Here is an 18,392-nt window from a genome sequence, read left to right as displayed (position 1 = left end):
TATTTTAAACACACACATGAACCCCTGCCATTCTTTCCAAAATGGGCATCCTTCTGTATTTATAGAACTGCTTCTCTTTGATCCATTAATCAGTGTTAATTGTGATCATTCAGGGAGGGGTAGCTTCTTAAAATATGAATCAATTTCCTACTCCTGCTGAAACATTTCAACTTGACAAAAATATGCTATTCAAGGACAGAGAGCAACTTCAGGTTAAAGTTAAATGTGTAACAGGAGAAACTTCCCTCTTTTTTGCACATTAAAACGCTGTTGGCATGGTCACAGCAGGAGGTTTTCCTGTGTTTGGGCTGCTGACAATAAATAAGAAGAAGCTTAGAGGCAGCTCTGGGGTTATGATGGGCTTCATCCCTTTTTCTGTTACTTATCCATTACTCCTTTCTCCACTCTCTTCCTCTCTCCTTCCCTTCCTTCTCTACTGGACAATCCCTTCAAATCCACGAACAGCAAAATAACATTAATTTAGGGGGAGTCTGAAAACACTTTATAACAAGAGCTGCAAGTGAATAAAACATGTAATTATAATATTGTTATGTTGTCATTGGGAGTGCAGCAAAAACACTTTGTGTGCTCTTCTTTGGAAGTAATTTTAATGAATATATTCCACACACCCTAGCTAAATATCAGTAGCATTGTGTGTGTTCTTTGGGATGCAGTGTTTTGATATGTTTCCCTATGCCCAAAGCACCACAGCAGTAGTGGGGGAACTGTGGCACTCCAGGTGCTATTGAGTTGCAGCTTCCCATCATCAGCGGCCACCAGCCATGCTGGTTGGGATGGATTTGCGTATTGGAGGTCAACAACATTAGTAAGAACTGCAGGTTCTTCAGCAGTGCACAACAAGGAGTTGGAGCATTCAATTGTCATTCATTTAAATGGGGTATACCCTAATGATGTTTACCAGATCTAACCAAAACCTAAATCCCATACCAAACTGGGCCAAATCAGGGGGATCTGGGCCTCAGCCAACTCTGGGGGAGATAGCCCCAGATTGCCCAAAGTGATAAAGTGCTGAAAGTACTGCTTCATGTTCTCTGCACTTTCCATAGTGCATTGTGATCAAACTGGGGCTCAAGAGAAAGAATAACCTCATCTATTTACACAGAAACGACAATAGCACATTGTAGGTGTCAATTCAGTTGGGGGTAAGAATTAATATGTGCCCTTGGACACAGCTTCTCCCCTAAGTGAAGCCAGCGTAAGATGGTGGACTTCGGACAAGGAGAATTTGTTTCAAGTGTCTGCTGAGCTCTGGAGCTTGTTAAATTACTTTCCTTCTGCTTAACCTATTTCACAAAGCTGCCATGAGAACGTAAATAGCTAACTTCATGTAGGTGCTTCTAATAATCTTGAGGATGGTTGAGAGACAAATGTGATTAACAAATGCCCATTGGCTAGATTCTTGGTTCATCAGCTAAAAACTCAGCTCAAAATCCAACTCATTCCCTTCTGGGTAATAGGAGTCCTTGCAAATTCACATACACTGTGGATGAGTGAAGGAATCAATATAACTCATATTTGAAGTTGGCGTATTGAGGATCTTGACACAAGCCAGGGGTCTGGAATGAGCCTTGAAAGCATGTAGGCTGTTTGGTGTTTTGAAGCAGTTGAGGGCAGCCCTGGAAAGGACTTCTCCTGGTCCCCAAATGTTCCTAATTTCATTAAGCTATTAAACCTGCCATCTGTTGAGCAGCCCTGCAGGATGAGACTCATCTGCTGCACACAGATTTTCATTTTCATGCCTTTATGTCTCTGGGCTCTCAAAATTGATCCAAAGTAGGCTTTCTAAGCAGTAAATGAAAGTTAGGATAAAAGACAGCACCAAACAACCAGTATAGATTTCAATCTTATGGACATGTAATCCTCATCTCTTAACTTTGAACAGCAACCATTCTTTGTTGTCTCTTGTTAGAAATACAAAAGCACATTCATAATAAATAACCCAGTTCATGTTTTCATGTAGCGGACACTGGTAGTAAAAAATAAAATAAAATAAAGGACTCCTTTGACTTCTCTCATCATTTCCAAGACATTTTGCCTGAGGACAATCCCTTAGTTCTAATGTGAAACTTGTTGTAAGACTGGTTTATGTAGAGGTTCTAGTGAAGGTTTTTTTTTGGGGGGGGGTCTATGGCCTCCCAAATGTTGTTCAGCTCCATCACCCAACAGTCCTGTCAGCAAGGTCAGTGATCAGGTATGATGGGAGTTGTAGTCCAGCAACATTTGGAGATGAGGCAGAGTGAGGCAGCTGCCTCAGGTGGCAATTGCTGAGGGACAGGGAAGGGGCAGAACTGTGAGTATCATGTGACCTGCCCTGTACTCCTATGGTAGCTGGCCACCCTCAAGTACAGTGGAATATACTTTTCTTTCACTGGTACTGGAGTAAGATTCAACTGCCAACCCAGTTGGCTTCGGTATGTACCTGCAGGAATGGCACCAACTTGTCCTTCGCCAACTGGCAAAATGTCTTGAGCCAGCCGTAGTGGAAGGTAATTAAATAATAATGACAATAATGATAATAACAATATAGTCTGAATAAACCATCATTTCCCATATATGTTTTTATCCAGCTATACATGTACAATGAGATTATGCACATGCCTAGTCAGTAAGTTTCTAACTGCTCCTTTAAAAAGTCAGCTATTTTTAATCCAAGTCATAATGGCTAATTTTGAAGGAACTGTCACTCACTCATGAAGTTGTGATTATGAAATATGCATTGGTTGCACATGGTTTCTTAGCGGCACCAAAAAAACACATGTCACAATGGGTTAAACAATGGTTAGCTTGGAACTTGATTGTTGAAAAAGCATCATGGCGAGTGGTGCTTCCACAAGAAAGCCCCAGGTTATTTTTGAACTACCCTCCTAGCTTTTTCACTCATCTGTCTAACAGAGGCTGGAATTGTCTCTCCTATTCCTTCAGCAGATTCTGCCGTCTGTGATGTTAATTAGATTTCCCCCCCTCTTTGCCTTTAGCTACTCAATATCATTCTGCCACACCTGTGATAGTTCCTCCCTGGAGACAAGTGTGTTCTGAAATGTGCGTGTTGGTTTTGTAATATAAGCATCTGTCTACCAGGGCATAGTTTGAAACACTTGGAGGCCATTGACTTGAAAGAACTGCTTAATGTGTTTTCAGAATGTGACTTTTCTCTTTTTAAAAATGCCAACTGGTTTCACTGCCATCTCCTATAGTACATGAAAATGAGAGTCCTTTTTAACATTTCCCATCTCCTACACATAAGATTGGCAAATCTGTCAATTTTCTTTCTTTCTCCCCCTCCCCCTCTCTAATCTTAAGTTTGGTTTGCCTGATTTCCATGTCCACTTTTGTTTTGTGTATTTTCCCTATAAACATTTTTTTTTTGTATGCTGTTTTGCCAGTATACACATTTTTGCAAGTAGCTTCCCCATATATAATACGTTTTCATATTATTCCCCCCAAATTATTTCCACATCTCCTGATATCCGGTTACTAGCCATGTTCTACCTCCACTGTTAGAGGCTGTATGCTTAGGAATACCAGTTGCTAGAAACTGTAGGAAGGAAGAGTGCTGTTGTGGTCATGTTCAGTTTGTGGACTTCCCACAGATATCTGGCTGGCCACTGTGGGGAAAGGATGACAAACTAGATGGACCATTGACCTGATCCATGAGGGCAGTTCTTAAGCTCTTATGATGTGCTATCAAATTTACATCTTTCACCACAATGAACAAATTTTATTTTATTCAGGAGGGTGGTATTATTCAGGAGGTGGTGAATGTCCTGTCTAAGTGTTTGTAGGCAGTTGGAGGATTGATGGCAGGTTGAGGTTGAACCCCAATAAGACAGAACTACTGTTTCTGGGGGACAGGGGTAGGCAAGTTGTGGGGACTCCCTGGTCCTGAATGGGGTAACTGTGTCATAACTGTGTCCCGAAAGGACCAGGTGCACAGCATCAGGGTGTTTTTGGACTCACAACTGTCAATAGGGGGACAGGTCAACTCTGTGTCCAGGGTAGCTGTCTTCCAGCTCTATCTGGTATGTTGGTTGAGACACTGCCTACCAGCCCACTGTCTTGCCAGAGTGGTACATGCTCTGGTTATCTTCTACTTTGGACTACTGCAGTGCACTCTCTGTGAGGCTGCCTTTGGAGGTGATTCAGAAATGTGTAATCCAGAAATGTAAGGTTATCAAGAGTATGGCTCCTCCTACTTCCTGCTGGCTTCTATAAGGGGCAATAATATGACTGAGGAGGAAGGTTACAGGCAGTGTCACATCTTTAACCAACTGCTAAATAGAAAGGTAGGCAGATCAGGGGCTGGCTGAAGGTAGAATGAGATTGGTGGGGCAGTGCCTCATTTGCCCTATTGGAACAGCCTACAGTGTTGAGAACAACCATTTGACAAATAGTGGAAATTGCTGAGGAACAGAACTAATTCATTCCTGAGCAACCTTCTCAGTTGTCATAAAAAAGGCTAGTCCCAAACACCTCGTTTAGATGGCTGCTTCACTAATGAAGGATTATTGGCATTTGTGTTTTATGATAATTAATTTAGGAGTTACTGGATGTGGGTGTAAAGAGCTTCACCTGAGAAAAGCGTTAGGGAATGCCAAATAGTAACAGGTGGTGATACAGAAACTGTTGCCTGTTTGCTGAAATCTAATGTTCTTGCAAGAAAGACTTGTTTTTAACAATTTTCTGCAAATGTTTTTATTTCAGGACATCTGGTAGTTAGATGGTAAGATACTATTTTTTTATTTTATTTTTTAATTTTTTACATTCTCTTCTTAGAATAGATGAGTGCATTTCATGACTTGGGCCTTTACATTTTCTTTCCAGCTAGGACAACTGTAGGATAAAAATGTTTTAGCTGCCTACATTTAGCAGCTTTGGGGAAGCTAAACATGTGAAGCATTCTGCTAGAAAGAGGAATACAATTGGCAGACCCACCTCTTCAGATTCTACTACTCTCTTTCTGTCTGCCAGAGTAAATTTAATCAGTGTAACTGCAATCTGATTTAATAGTTATTGGACAAGGCAATCATGGTATACACATAACAGTATTGCCCTGCTGAGCTTGGATTTTGCCCCCCCCCAAAAAAGAAAAGAAATCATACAGGAAAATAACACAATTTGGTCAAATTATGTGGTTCTCTTTGGTAGACCAGTAAATTAGGAAGAGTTAGAAAACTCTGAACAGAACATTTAATGGTGCTGCCTTGTGCCCATTGGGACTGGTGAGGCAGAAGGAAGGAAGGGCAACAATAAGGGGAACCAATGAGAGGCAGAGCCAGCTAATTCTAGCTTTGTCTCTATTCTGCTCCCTGTTGAGTTGTGCAAAGGCAAAACTGAAGCTGGTGCTTCCTTCCCTTGAGTGATTTTGAGTAGGAAGAAAAACAGGTAGGGGTAGAATTAGGATGTTGGGGCACTGCCCAGATAGGCCAGCCTCCATTAGCATTTCACTGGCTTGAATATTACTTTATGAGTGCCCAGAGATAGGTTCATATGACTGATTTCAAGGGAAACCAATAAAATGTATTGCTGAGTGTCATAACCCCGGGCTCGGATTATGCTTATTCAGGGGATGAGATTGGGGACCCTGTGAGTCATATTAAGATACTCACACCATACATTTAGACTCATAGAATCGTAGAATTGTAGAGTTGGAAGGGATCCTGAGGGTCATCTAGTCCAAACCCCTGCAATGCAGGAATCTCATTGAGATCATCCATGACAGATGGCCATCCAACCTCTGCTTAAAAGCTCCAAGGAAGGAGAGTCCACCACCTCCCAAGAGAGTCCATTCCACTGTCTAAAAGCTCTTACTATCAGACAAGCTGGAACATGTACAGTGCAGGGTGATCAAGGGTATGGAAACCAAGTCTTACAAGGAACAGTTGAGGGAGCTTGGTATGTTTGGCATGGGAAAGAGGAGACTGAGAGGAGATATGATAATCATCTTCAAATATCTAAAGGGACATCACATGGAAAATGGAGTAGCCTTGTTTTTCTCCTGCTCTGGAGAATAGCACCCGAACAAATGGCTTCAAGTTACAAGAAAGGAGTTTCCGACCAACATCAGGAAAACGCTATCCATATTTGAACATAAAATGAGAAGCAATTGTGTGCAGCTCCAAGGGATCATACCACATAGAATAGCACCCTACTGATGAAAAATGCAGACTTATTTACCATGCACAATGATAGCTAATCAATGGAGCTTTATCCTGTTCACCTGTGCTATCAGACTTTTGGGGTGGATGTTTGCAGGGGAATTAACTTTTCTACAAAACAAGGGGGGAAGAGAGGGAAATGTCTGAAAATTTCAGGAAGGATTTGCTGCTTACAAGGTGGCCAACAGTTTTATATTTTTCTTGCTTTTTAACTTGAAAAGAGAGAGAAGGTTTTCAGGAAATGGAGTGGTGGTGACTTCGGCCCAGCCTTAACATCGAGGGATGGAACATTTGCTTTCAGAGTGGCTATGGAGGAAGACCAATAGGACATCATGAACTCTCTCTTCTCCAGGGCCCCAATCTTCAAACAAGATTTATAGCTCATAGATTCTTTTGCAAGAAACACAAGTGTATGCCAGAGTCTCCTGCCTTCAGTTGTGAACAAATGCAATATCAATGCCAAAGTTTTCTTTTTTATATTTCTCTGCCTTCAAGGAAGCATCTATTTCTCTGCAAGCAACAAAAAAGAACAGCTACATCTTCACAACAAAACAAGGGAAACTGTCCACTAGGTATTGATTGTTGGAGAAAGGAGAAAGGGGGAGGAAAAGATACATAGCAAGTTCATCATTGCGGGGCCTGAAAGTCTTGCAAGGTGGATACTTTGGAGAAACTAAATAAAGAAATTGCATGATTGTATATTGGGTATTTGTGTGGTGGAATCAGTTATAATTGCTCATTATGTTGTTGCCAGTTATCTTGCATTTATTTTTAATATTTTTTTTTTAAAAAAGAGAGAGAATGAATCCCACCCTTCTGCTAGCCAGGGTCTTAAAGGTGGCTTAGGAGTAACTACAGGAATCCGTTTAAGAGAAAAGGTTTGCAATAAGAATGTCAAAGTTACTTAGCTATCATTATGTAGGGTTGCCGTACGTCCGGGAAAACTCAGACATGTCCTCTTTTTTGGGGGGCGGGCAACATGCACATCTAGGCAAATTTTTACATTTTAAAGAAAATGTCTGGGTTTGGGGGGGTAGGGGGGTACATGCATGCCCAGGAAGGCATTGTGCCCCCAAAGCAGAAACACTGGAGTAGAGTGAGGCCCTCACAATGAAGATAAGGTAGGAACTGGGATACTGCCTCCACTTGGGCTGGCAGCGACTTGGGCTTGGGCTGCTCTGCATGCTGCAGCTGCTGAGCCCAAGCTGGGGAAAGAGGCCCGTGGGCATTCTGCATGCTGTGGCCACTGCCAGCCTCAACCATGGAAAGAGATGCTTGTGCTTGGTGGCTGTGGCCCCATGCACCCGGATTCATGCGCCCCTTTCCCCAGCTTGGGCTGGCAGCAGCTCAGGCTGTCCACCTCATATGCTTGGCTATATATTTTGTTCTGTAACTTCCTAGACAAGTGGATGAAAATATAGCATCTTTAGATTTAGTCTTGCTTTCCTTATGTGAACAACAGTGTGGCATTTACACCCCTGAACACCTGAACCAGGCATCAATTTGTTCTCCTTCCTAAACAAGACCTGAGTAGGCATCAGTTACATGAGATAAGGAGTCTGTCTAGGGAAGTGGAGAAATTCATACCAAAATGCCGATTGCTATTAAAATATGGATGACTAAATTTAAATGAGAAACTGAGATCGTTCCTTTGTTCTAGGATAAAAGAGCTACACAAGATCCCTTCAATGTCTATAAACAGTTCTAAGGAAACACAAGTGGAACTGTCAACAAATTGTAACTTTTATCCTCACCTTCCAGCAAGAGTGTTCCTCCCTGGCCAACCATCCATGCCTGCTATATGATACAATGAGTTGTAAGGCATTCAAGAAGGCTGTTCTGCATACCCCTTAAATTTTCTACCACCACCCCAAATGACTTTCAAAAGACTACAGCCAGGGGCGCCGACTTATAAAAAATATTGGGGTGGCGGGGGCCCATACTGACTTATAAAAAATATTGGGGGGGCCCAAGACCTCCAAACCGCTGCTGCTGGGGGAACGAAAGGGGCGAGCCCCGGGCTGCCCCGACCTTAAGTGAACCTGTGAGGGCCCGCCCTTTGTGGCAGCCGATTGGCTGCCGCCGTGGGCGGTGAATATTAATGAGCTGACGCCAGCCCCGCGAGATTGTTGATGGGTCGAGAGCCCGCAACCCCACCCCCTCTCTAGATCGGGAGTGGCTTTGTTTTAACTCATTACTGAATGTATTTTAAAAGGTAACTATCGTCAAACAAGGAAAATAAAAAATACCAACATAATTTTGTGATTTTACAAAGCATAATATAACTAATAATTTTCTTAAATTATTGGGGGGGGGGCAGAGCCCCCCCAAACGAATTTTTGAGGGGGCTCGGGCCCCCTCAGGCCCCATGGAGTCGGCGCCTATGACTACAGCTGCCAAGCATGCTCAGTCCTCATTACCTTTGTAAGTGGGGATTTTTCAGCTTTTAAAATATTCCTGAAAACTGCAAGTGTTCCCTCAAGCTTGCTGATTTCTCCCTCTTGTTTCTTAGGTCCTATTTTGGTTCCAGTGCTGTGGGCACCCATCACCAAAGTTTTCAATTAAAGGAAGTAGTGTTCATAAGCCAACTTGCATTACGCAGACCAGTATCTGTGAGTGAAAGCTGTTCTCCAAATGGGAAAGGCTAACTTTGGTCATCTGGAGTTTTAGAGTACATTGGCAGCAATATGCTGATGACACACAACTCTACTTCTCCTTTACATCTGCAGCTGTGGCAGTGGATGTGCTGGACCATTTTCTAGCCTTGATAATGGACTGGATGAGAGCTATCAAATTAATCTCAATCCAGATAAGACTGAGGCACTGTTAGTGGGCGGTTCCCTTGATTGATTGGAGGTTGCCTGCTCTCCTTGGGGTTATATTCCCTCTGAAGGGGTGGGCATGAAGCTTAGGGGTACTCCTGGATCCTTTGTTTTCACTTGAGGCTGAGAGGGCCTCAGTGGTGTGGAGTGCTTCCATCAGTTTCAGGATGTAGCCCAGTTGCATTCTTATCTGGACAGGGATAGCTTAATTTATGTTGTTTATGCTCTGGTGACCTCTGTGTTACATTATTGCAATACATGATACATAGATGGTTTGGAAACTTCAGCTGATGCTGAATTCAGCAGCCAGGATGCTCACCAGGATAAGATGGTTTGAGCATGTAAAGTCAATCCTGACCTGAGTGCACTGGCTGCCTATTAGATTCTGGGTCCAATTCAAAGTGCTGGTTTTGACCTATAAAGCCTGAAATGACCCAGGACCATGTATCTGAAGGACCACCTCTCCCCATATGAACAGACCCAGACCCTGTGATCATTATCTGAGGCCCTCTTCTATGAGATGTCTGGAGGCTGGCAACACCAGAACAGGCCTTTTCTGTATTGACTCTCCACTTGTGGAATACTCTCCCCAGGGAGGCTTGCCTGATGCCTTTGTTACATATCTTTAGGCACCAAGCAAAAACATTCCTCTTCCTCCAAGCCTTTGACTAATTAAACAACCCACAGCCTTTTAAACTGTGTGTGTTATTGGGGGGGGGGTTCCTTGTTTACTATGGTATATTTTTTGTGTTTTTATATTGTAAACTGCCTTGTGATCCTTGGGTGAAGGGAGGCGCAGAAATATAATAGACAACAATAACAACAACTTTTGATCCAACCCACTGTGACCCAGAATCTAGTAGCAAAGTATAAAATGACTTTGTTTGACTTTGAAACATGCATCCATCTGTGGCACATTCGGCCTCCTTAGCCCTGTCCATGGGCGGATGCTTTCTTAATGGGATTATTCTTGTACCGGAAGATTAAGACCCTTGAAGAGAACAGCTGAAGAGTGAAAATGCATCAGCTTCATCATTCATGGGAACCATTAAGGATGGTTTTTACAGACCAGTGGCACGGTGGGGATATAAATGGCACTTATCATGCCAAAATGTTACATGTGTCGCACTGCTTGTACAATCTTTAATGGTTTCCTGTAATTATGTGGGCACAATTACATATTCCATTTTCAATACATAAGGCTCTAAACAACTTGGGATGCACTTCTCTGTAATGCAACCTTTTTCACCTGTATCTGAGCACGATCTTATACAGTGATTGATACATTTCACTGCATGTCAGGTCACTGCAAATCTTCACAAATTATTTACTGGTTATAACATTCTGTAGGGATACTTTAGGCAACATTTTGATGGTAACTTTGCTGGTCCATTCATGTATCAAGTGCATTCAAAGAGTTGTTCTGGTAAATATCAAGAGATCAATATTGTTGACAATAATTAAGCAAAGTAGGCCCAAGGACTTTGTGCTGATGCCTGAATGTCACCACTGCCACTCACCTCTCTGCCTGCAATCCTGAGGATTCAGCCAGACTTGTTGCCAATCCCTGCAACTACAGAAGTCATGCTTGCATCCTAGTGAGAGGCTGTACCCACATGGCAAGATAGTGTTGTGGGTGATGCTCCCATTTGTCACCCCAGAAGGGAGGAAAAAAGAGTCCATTTTGTCCTGATTGCTAGTTAATCTTCTATCTAATGAAACAAAACCCTGATATTGATATATATATATATGTGTGTGTGTGTGGGTGGGTGGGTGGGTGTGTGTGTGTGGGTGTGTGTGGGGGTGTGTGTGCGTGTGGGGGTGTGGGTGTGCATCTGCATTGCCTCAGAACATGAGAAGTATGAAATCCAGTGGATACTTTAGGACACTGTCTTTCCGTTTCATTGATTGAATCCATATAACTATTCCTGCTTTCTTTAAAGCAGGAATTTGGAGGGAGGGCATACATATATACACACACACACTTTGAAAAGTGTTGCATCTGTCCAATGAGCTATGAACATTGCAATTATCTCTTTCCAGCTTATACCTACATCATATTCAGGTTCCACTGTTTATTCCCTACCAAGATGTGAACCAATCTTCATACACGATTCGTGCCTGATAACATTTTATCAGCATTTATAATGTGCTTATTATCTTTAGGGATACTATGTGACTGCCTAAGCCGTTGTCTAAAGGATTAAAAGCCTAGCAAAATGTTGAAACTTTTTTTTAAAGCTGAGATCTAATAGCTTTAGAGATTAGTATTAATTGAATTAGACTTTGATCTTTGGTGTTAGCTTAAAATAAAAAAAGACAAGCTTGGTGTAAAAATAAGAGAGTGTATCTAAAGAATGATTATCTTCTCTAAATGGAAAGTGTTATGACAACATCATTTCAGAATATACTGCAGAAGTAACAATAAAGTTTTCTAACAACTCCAAGTCCTCTGTGTGTGTGTGTGTGTGTGTGTGTGTGTAGAAAAGAAGGGGTTCAATACAGACAAAAAAATCAAGAAACAAACATAATCTTGCTTCATATTGGGACTTAAGGTCTATGAACTGAACAGGTTTTCCACTCATGGCTCATACACACCTCCATTTGCCCCAAGGGAAAGTGGATCTTTAGTGTGGAATCAGAACAAATGACAACTGGGTTTTCCACAGCGTTCCATTGGTTCCAATTTAGTGCTTAAGAGGGTGTTTTCTGTGGGAAAGTAGTGGGGCAAAGGCAAAACCACTGAGACCCATGCCTAGAAAGCATGGAACCGCGACTGAAAAAGTTCTCTTTCCAATCACTACCCTCTGCACTTCTGATGGAGAGTCATTCTGATGAGCTTCTTAATGCATTATCTTAAGATCCTAGTAGGTTCATATGGGAAGAGACATTCTTTCAGGCACAGAAACCCTAGTTCCAAGTCCTGTAAAGTCTTAAAGGTTACCACTAGCAACCCAAATTCAGCAAAGAAATGCATGGCAGCTTTTCTAGAGTGCAAGTCCAAACTGGGTGTCATCCTCACCCAGGCATGAAGGTGCTTTATCAGCCCAAGGACAACGTTCTCTTCTAAACAACGTTCTGTGGGTCGCATGGCAGTGAAGGGTTGGACTAAAGGCAAACTGGGTGAAGCAATGAATATGAACTCTCTCTTCAGACAGTAGGCTAATTTCTTCATGCATGATCAGGCACTACTCTCCCACCTCCATTCAGACAAGAAACAATTCAAGGACACATTTTAGCCAGACAGATATGTTTGGGGTGTGTGAAGCAAGGACAGTGAGGGGTGTGAATTGGAGCAGTGAGTTGCTTCCAAGGGCCAGGTAGAGAGGCTTGGGGGGCAACAGTTGGCTCCTGGGCCCTGGGCCAGCCCAATCATAAGACAAGGTGAGGCGACCGTCTCAAGTGGCAGGATTCACAGTGATTCCCCTTGCTCCTGACGTAGATATTCACGTACCCCTTCTCCCTTAGCAGACAGGGAGGCACTGTTTCGTGGTTATCCTCAGGTGCCAAAATGTATTGGGCTGGCCCTGCCTGGGCCTGAGATTCCCCCTCTCAATAGCTGTCAACTTACAGATTTGAAAATAAGGGACCAGCAGCCTCGAAAATAAGGGATCAGCAGCCAAAATAAGGGATTTTGCTTAGCTTATACAGAAATCCGGCACTGATGAAGCCATGCTGCTTTTGCTGTGACTTGACAGTGTTTTGCAGGGGGTTGGACTAGATGATCCTAAGGGTCTACAATTCCGACCAAAGAAGAGTGCCAGACAAAACTGATGAACAACATCCAGATGGCAAAGCTTACAGGCAGAATCAGAAACCAGGAAGAGGACCTCTTTAATAAGAATGGGGAAAGTTTATAATTTATTTGAAAAGCTATTGTCAAGACTTACATACATTGGTAGGATTGACAGAAAACTTGTAGTAAAAATTTGAACTATGGATGGACAAATGATTTATAAAAATAGAGTTATGAAAGGGATGCAGAGGGATGCAGAGGGATGCTGCACTGGTTGGAGGGTATGCTAAGCAGCACGTCGGGGCTGCCGTCATCCTGGCACAAGGAGTTCCATCGGCCCTTCTCCGCCCGATAGGGAAGAAGGGAGAGAGACTCTCACCCATGCCACCCGCGAGCCCAGCATGAGGCAGTTGTGGTGCCGTGGTGGCCCTGAAGTTCCACCCTTCTGCATCCCTTCCCATGTCCTCCTCTTCCTCCTCCCTCAGGCCGCCTCCTCAGCCGCCACCGCTGCCGCCTCCGGCTTCCCCTGGCAGTGCGGTGGAAGTCTCGCAAGAGAGGGGCTGCCTGCCTGCCCGCCACCACCCGTCTCCTCACAACACGCCCCTGAGGGGGGAAAGGGAGAGATGGAGACGTGGCAGCTCATGCACATGCTCTCTCTCACAACGGAGGACCCCGAGCCGCTGCTTCCCTCCTGAGCTGGGCGAGCATGAAACCCGGGAAATTTAAGGGACATCATCCATAAGGGACAGCAGCGGGACACGGCGCTGGGATAAGGGAGTTTCCCGCCAAATAAGGGACAGTTGACAGCTATGCTCCTCTTGACTTTTTCTATCTCTGTGGAGGAGAGGAAAGTTTCTTACATACGAAGATTAACTTGCCAGGCAAATTACAGCCACATTTCACAATACATTTTCTGAAGCCCTCACACAATGTCTTTACTGTGCCATTTCTAATTGGGGAGATGTTTGCCTAACATTTTCCCTGTATGAAAATCTCTGGATTCTGTATGCTAGAGAAATCACAAGGTCTGTGATACCTCAGACATTAATGTATGGATGCATCATATATAGAAACTAACAAAATATATTATATGGTTGGGCAGAATCATATGTTTCTGTTCCAAGTTAATTGTGAACGTGTTCCTTCTTTCCATTTCTGCATTATGTGATGGCTTTTTAAAAACACAAAATCCATATGAAAGTTCATATTCTAATATCTATTTTCTTACAAAATACCTATTTAAATACATATCTTATCTCAATGTACACATTTCTAAATGCATTTCATTCCAAAATACACCTTTTTTTTTAAAAAAAAGGTCCACATTTGAGCCGAGACTTGCATCACAAAACTTGCAGAAGTCCAAGTCAGAATTTCTTTTGGTAACCTGTGAGGAGACTCTTGAGAGTCCCATGGACTGCAAGAAGATCAAACCTCTCCATTCTTAAGGAAATCAGCCCTGAGTGCTCACTGGAAGGACAGATCCTGAAGCTGAGGCTCCAATACTTTGGCCACCTCATGAGAAGAGAAGACTCCCTGGAAAAGACCCTGAGGTTGGGAAAGATGGAGGGTACAAGGAGAAGGGGACGACAGAGGATGAGATGGTTGGACAGTGTTCTCAAAGCTACCAGCATGAGTTTGACCAAACTGCGGGAGGCAGTGGAAGACAGGAGTGCCTGGCGTGCTCTGGTCCATGGGGCCACGAAGAGTTGGACACGACTAAACAACTAAACAACAACAACAAACCTGTGAGTTACTGTAGGAGGTTTAAACTAGGCCAATCCATTTGCAAGTGTAGACTGTACTAACTTCTCCATCCCTGTATGATACTCATCTCTGTCAACACTTGAAACACTGAGCTTATATTCAGCTATTTATAAATGAACTGTTTTGCTTCATCTTCATTCCTCCTCCTCCTCACTCTAAACCAAGATAGTTTGAAAGCATAACACTTAATTGCTGAGTGGAGCCAGGCAAAGTAAAGAATCAAGCTGTGAATGCCACTGCTATCCTTAGCACTCAAAAGATAATCAACATGCCATGGGGTCTTCTTGACTGCCTGTTTTGCTACAAGGTATGTTCTTGATGAAAACTTTGTTCTTACAATTTGGTTGCATTTTATTATTCAGAAAGGCAAAAAAAAAAAAAAGTGGAAGAAAATGCAAAAATAGCTAATTATCAGGTGCTATAAGAATGCAAATTCCTAATCAAACACCCTTGACTGTCATTGGTGGCGGTATTCTGTCTGCAAAGGGTTACAATTACTGACACACACAAGACAAATATATTTAAAGATTGTGTTCAGGTATTTGTGGCTAGCCAAGAGCTACCTGCTGGTATCTTAGCAACTCCTACAATTTATTAAGGCAACTTTAATTATAGTTCTCAATCACTGATGTCTGCTCAAAAAGAAGAGGTTCTTCAAGCATCGCTTTGGACTCATAGGGTACTTTACTCACTGCTGTTTGTTAAATCATCTGCCATTTTGATTGTGATAGAACTATTCACTCATTACTTCTAATTATTAAGTAGCACTCCCAAATTTAGTCTCTGTCATTAAGACACAGTCAAAAACAGATCAAGTTGAAATGAAAGTGTGTAGCCAACAGGTGGATATCATAAATTTATTTTTATTTAGACAACAACTTTTCTTCCATAGGCTTCAAAGCAGTTGTATAAATGCCCATTTTAACCATGCTCTGAGACCTGAAATAGAGCATCCATTAAGAAGCCATCAACTTTTTCTTGGGAGCATTATCTATGCATTAACTGGTTTGGAATGTCATAGAATGTATATGAACATCCTAAGTACTTTTGAGACCTTCATCAGTAGAACACTGGCACACAATGAAACAAAATTCACTAAACAATTGGTTGTTAGCAGGGAGTGGCAGTCACAAACGTTTCCTCAGAATTGACATAAGATGGAGATAGTAGCCAGGTTTGTGCAACATGCAGTGAAGATTAGTGAATGCTATACAATGGTATTTTAATTGTTAGATGCAGATTCTGCTGAGCAATTTTATTGTACTGAATCGTTCAGTATTTTGTCTGCATGCCAATAAAAGTTTGAGATTGATTGAGATTGATTTATTGTGTTGAATAAGAGAAATTTACACTCAAATGCCACCTTCCCCATACATGTCCATTACAGATGTTCTGAATGTTTGAAAAGGGCTGGTGTGTTCCCTGTTTGAGTCTTGTTCTCCTTTTTTAAAAAACCAAAGCAAAAAATCCTGGGCACCTAGAGTTCCCACTGGGTAACAGGCACACCAGTATGTTAATACCATTAATTTCAAGTCAGAATAGAACAGATCTTTCAAACTTCAGATCAGATTAAGTCAGTCTGGGAAGTTGGGTGTAGATTTGCTCATTAGGGAGTAAAATGTGAAGACTCTGTTATCCTTTTTTCCCCCTTCAAGATAAGAAAGTGAGATTAGAGGGCCTGACCTAAGGATGCCTTTGATCATAAAATGACTTATTCTTCAATTGATAGAGGTGAAAGGCTCAACGCTGGCAAACTTCCTTCACTGATTGGCAAATATAATAGAATACACTGCAGAAAGATTGAGGTCAGCCATTGATGGATGTCCCTTCAAGGTCTCATAACAAGACATGCACTTAAGGCCCAAAAGAAAAAAGCCACAGATATCTGCAGTATACCCACTGTTATCTATTATGCTAACAATAAAGATCATAGAAGGTATATAAGAAAAGTACATGATGCTAAAACACTCTTATTTCAACCTTCACCATAGTTTCCCTCCTTTTGGTCTTGTAAAAACTTGCCATAGTTAGATGTAGAAAGTTTTGAACCAAACAATATACAAACAAAAAATACACCAATTATGGTTTTAAGAGTTGCAGATTGTTATACCACGGGGGAATGTTGGTCCTTGCCAACAAAGTTGCGCTAATAACACACTTTATGGTATTTTGTTTTGTTTATTTATGTTGGTACTTGGATAGGGTCTAAAGTGAAACCCTAGGATTCAACAAGGAAAGGGGGTGGAACCAGAAGGTGTAGGTCATTGATTTTGGCAGGTCAGGGTACAAAGCCTAGTGGGTTCTTAAAAATAGGTACAGTGTTGGATCCCTGGCCTAAGGTTCTAGCATGGAGAAGGACCATAGTTCAATGGATAGAGGGCATGATTTCCATGCAGAAGTTCCCAGGCTCAATCTCTGAGCAGGAATTCTGCTTGGACTGTCATACCTCCATGTTTGATACACATGGATGTGCCAGGCAAGGCATGCCCACCTGCTCTGCACCTGACATCATATTTGACATCAGATGTGCAGAGCTCAACTGAAAGGGGCTTTGCAAGCACCACCAGCATATAGCTCCTTACACAGTGCTTCTCAAGCACCCAAGAACCAGCTGACTGTCATGTGGTTTAGAAACTTCCTAAGCACCAAACAGAGGGTTTGCAAACCCTGTGAGCAGCACCTCTCAAGTGCCCTGCAATCAGTATGCAGTGCTGAGCAAAGCCAGCAATTACATTGTATATTTATGATGTCACAAGATGCCTTGCAGAGATGAGGGGAGATAAAAAATCTGGCCCCAACCCTGAAGCAGAAGGTGATTGCAATGATGTTTTTCTTTCTGGGACTGTGGAAAGCTTCTGCCAGTCATAACAAGCAGCAGTAGGCCAGTTGGATAAGGCAGATTTCTGCATTTGATTCAAAGCTTCATGCACTGGAACTTACCGTATGCTGAAGAATGGGCTGGGCTAGATGGGTACTACATTCAATTCAAGGCATGGCTGCGATAGTGTCTCTGGAGCTCTGTTCAGGAGATAGATGGGACTTGACCCTGAAGACCTGCAACGTTCCTTCTCTCCAGCAGCATGCTTTACTCAGCCTGATAAATGTAGGCCAGAACTATCATGTCCCAGAAAGGCATTACAAGTACAAAAGAAGGACAAAAATTAACAAGCTGAAAAACAGAGACTTAGGCCACATTCACACCATATATTTACAGTACTACGATATCACTTTAAACAGTCATGGCTTCTCCCAAAGTATGCTGGAAGCTACAGTTTAAGGGTGCCAAGAGTTGTTAGAAGATTCCTGTCCCCAAACTACAATTCCCAGAGCTGTTTAAAAAATAAATATTGTTAGCAACTTAAGTGATTTAAATTGAAGTAATTATTTACAATTTCTGGAGTTCAAAGGATTTATTCATGCAGGAACTATTTACATGTGAGTGAAGATAGGAGAGAAATAGCAGCCATATTGTCTAGAGAAAACAGCAAACAAAATGTCTAAGTTTTTAGGGGTGGAGTTAACTTAGAGAAGCTACAAACACGGGATAACTAGATCACTAGTCAAACAGATCACTAGTCAAACAGTGCCCTCTTCTGGTTTAAAGTAATAGAAGTAGAAGTTCAGGAGAAGGAACGACTCCCTGTCTGAAACAATGGAATACTAAGCTAAATGGACCAATGGTTTGCTTATGCATAAGGCATAAGGTAGCATCCTATATGCTTATGTCCCTAATTTAACACAGTTTGAATTCACCAACACAAGTGTTTGTTTGTTTTGGCAGGTGGGGGTTGAACTTGTCTTGTACCACTGAACTTGTACCTCATAAAATTATAGCTTACATTAGAAGTGTATTAATTAGTCCCCAAATTCCTGATGAACATCTTACATCTT

The 18,392-nt window shown here is 42.3% G+C and overlaps 1 long non-coding RNA gene across 1 annotated transcript in view; it reads right to left on the bottom strand.

Moving 5' to 3' along the window:
- Positions 1-8,572: 8,572 nt before the first annotated feature.
- LOC309334062 overlaps positions 8,573-18,392 on the bottom strand; it is a 76,965-nt gene continuing 67,145 nt past the window's right edge. The window contains exons 8-9 of the long non-coding RNA XR_014152822.1: positions 17,891-17,973; positions 8,573-10,710 (exon numbers count right to left, since the gene is read on the bottom strand). This is a non-coding gene — a long non-coding RNA (uncharacterized lncRNA). The remainder of the gene's footprint in view (positions 10,711-17,890; positions 17,974-18,392) is intronic.

Source organism: Podarcis erhardii (genome assembly GCF_964252035.2).
Source record: "Podarcis erhardii genome assembly, chromosome: Z".
NCBI classification, from domain to species: domain Eukaryota; kingdom Metazoa; phylum Chordata; class Lepidosauria; order Squamata; family Lacertidae; genus Podarcis; species Podarcis erhardii.
The sequence above is the reverse complement of the archived record's forward strand: the minus strand, read 5'-3'. Positions and strand labels throughout refer to the sequence as shown.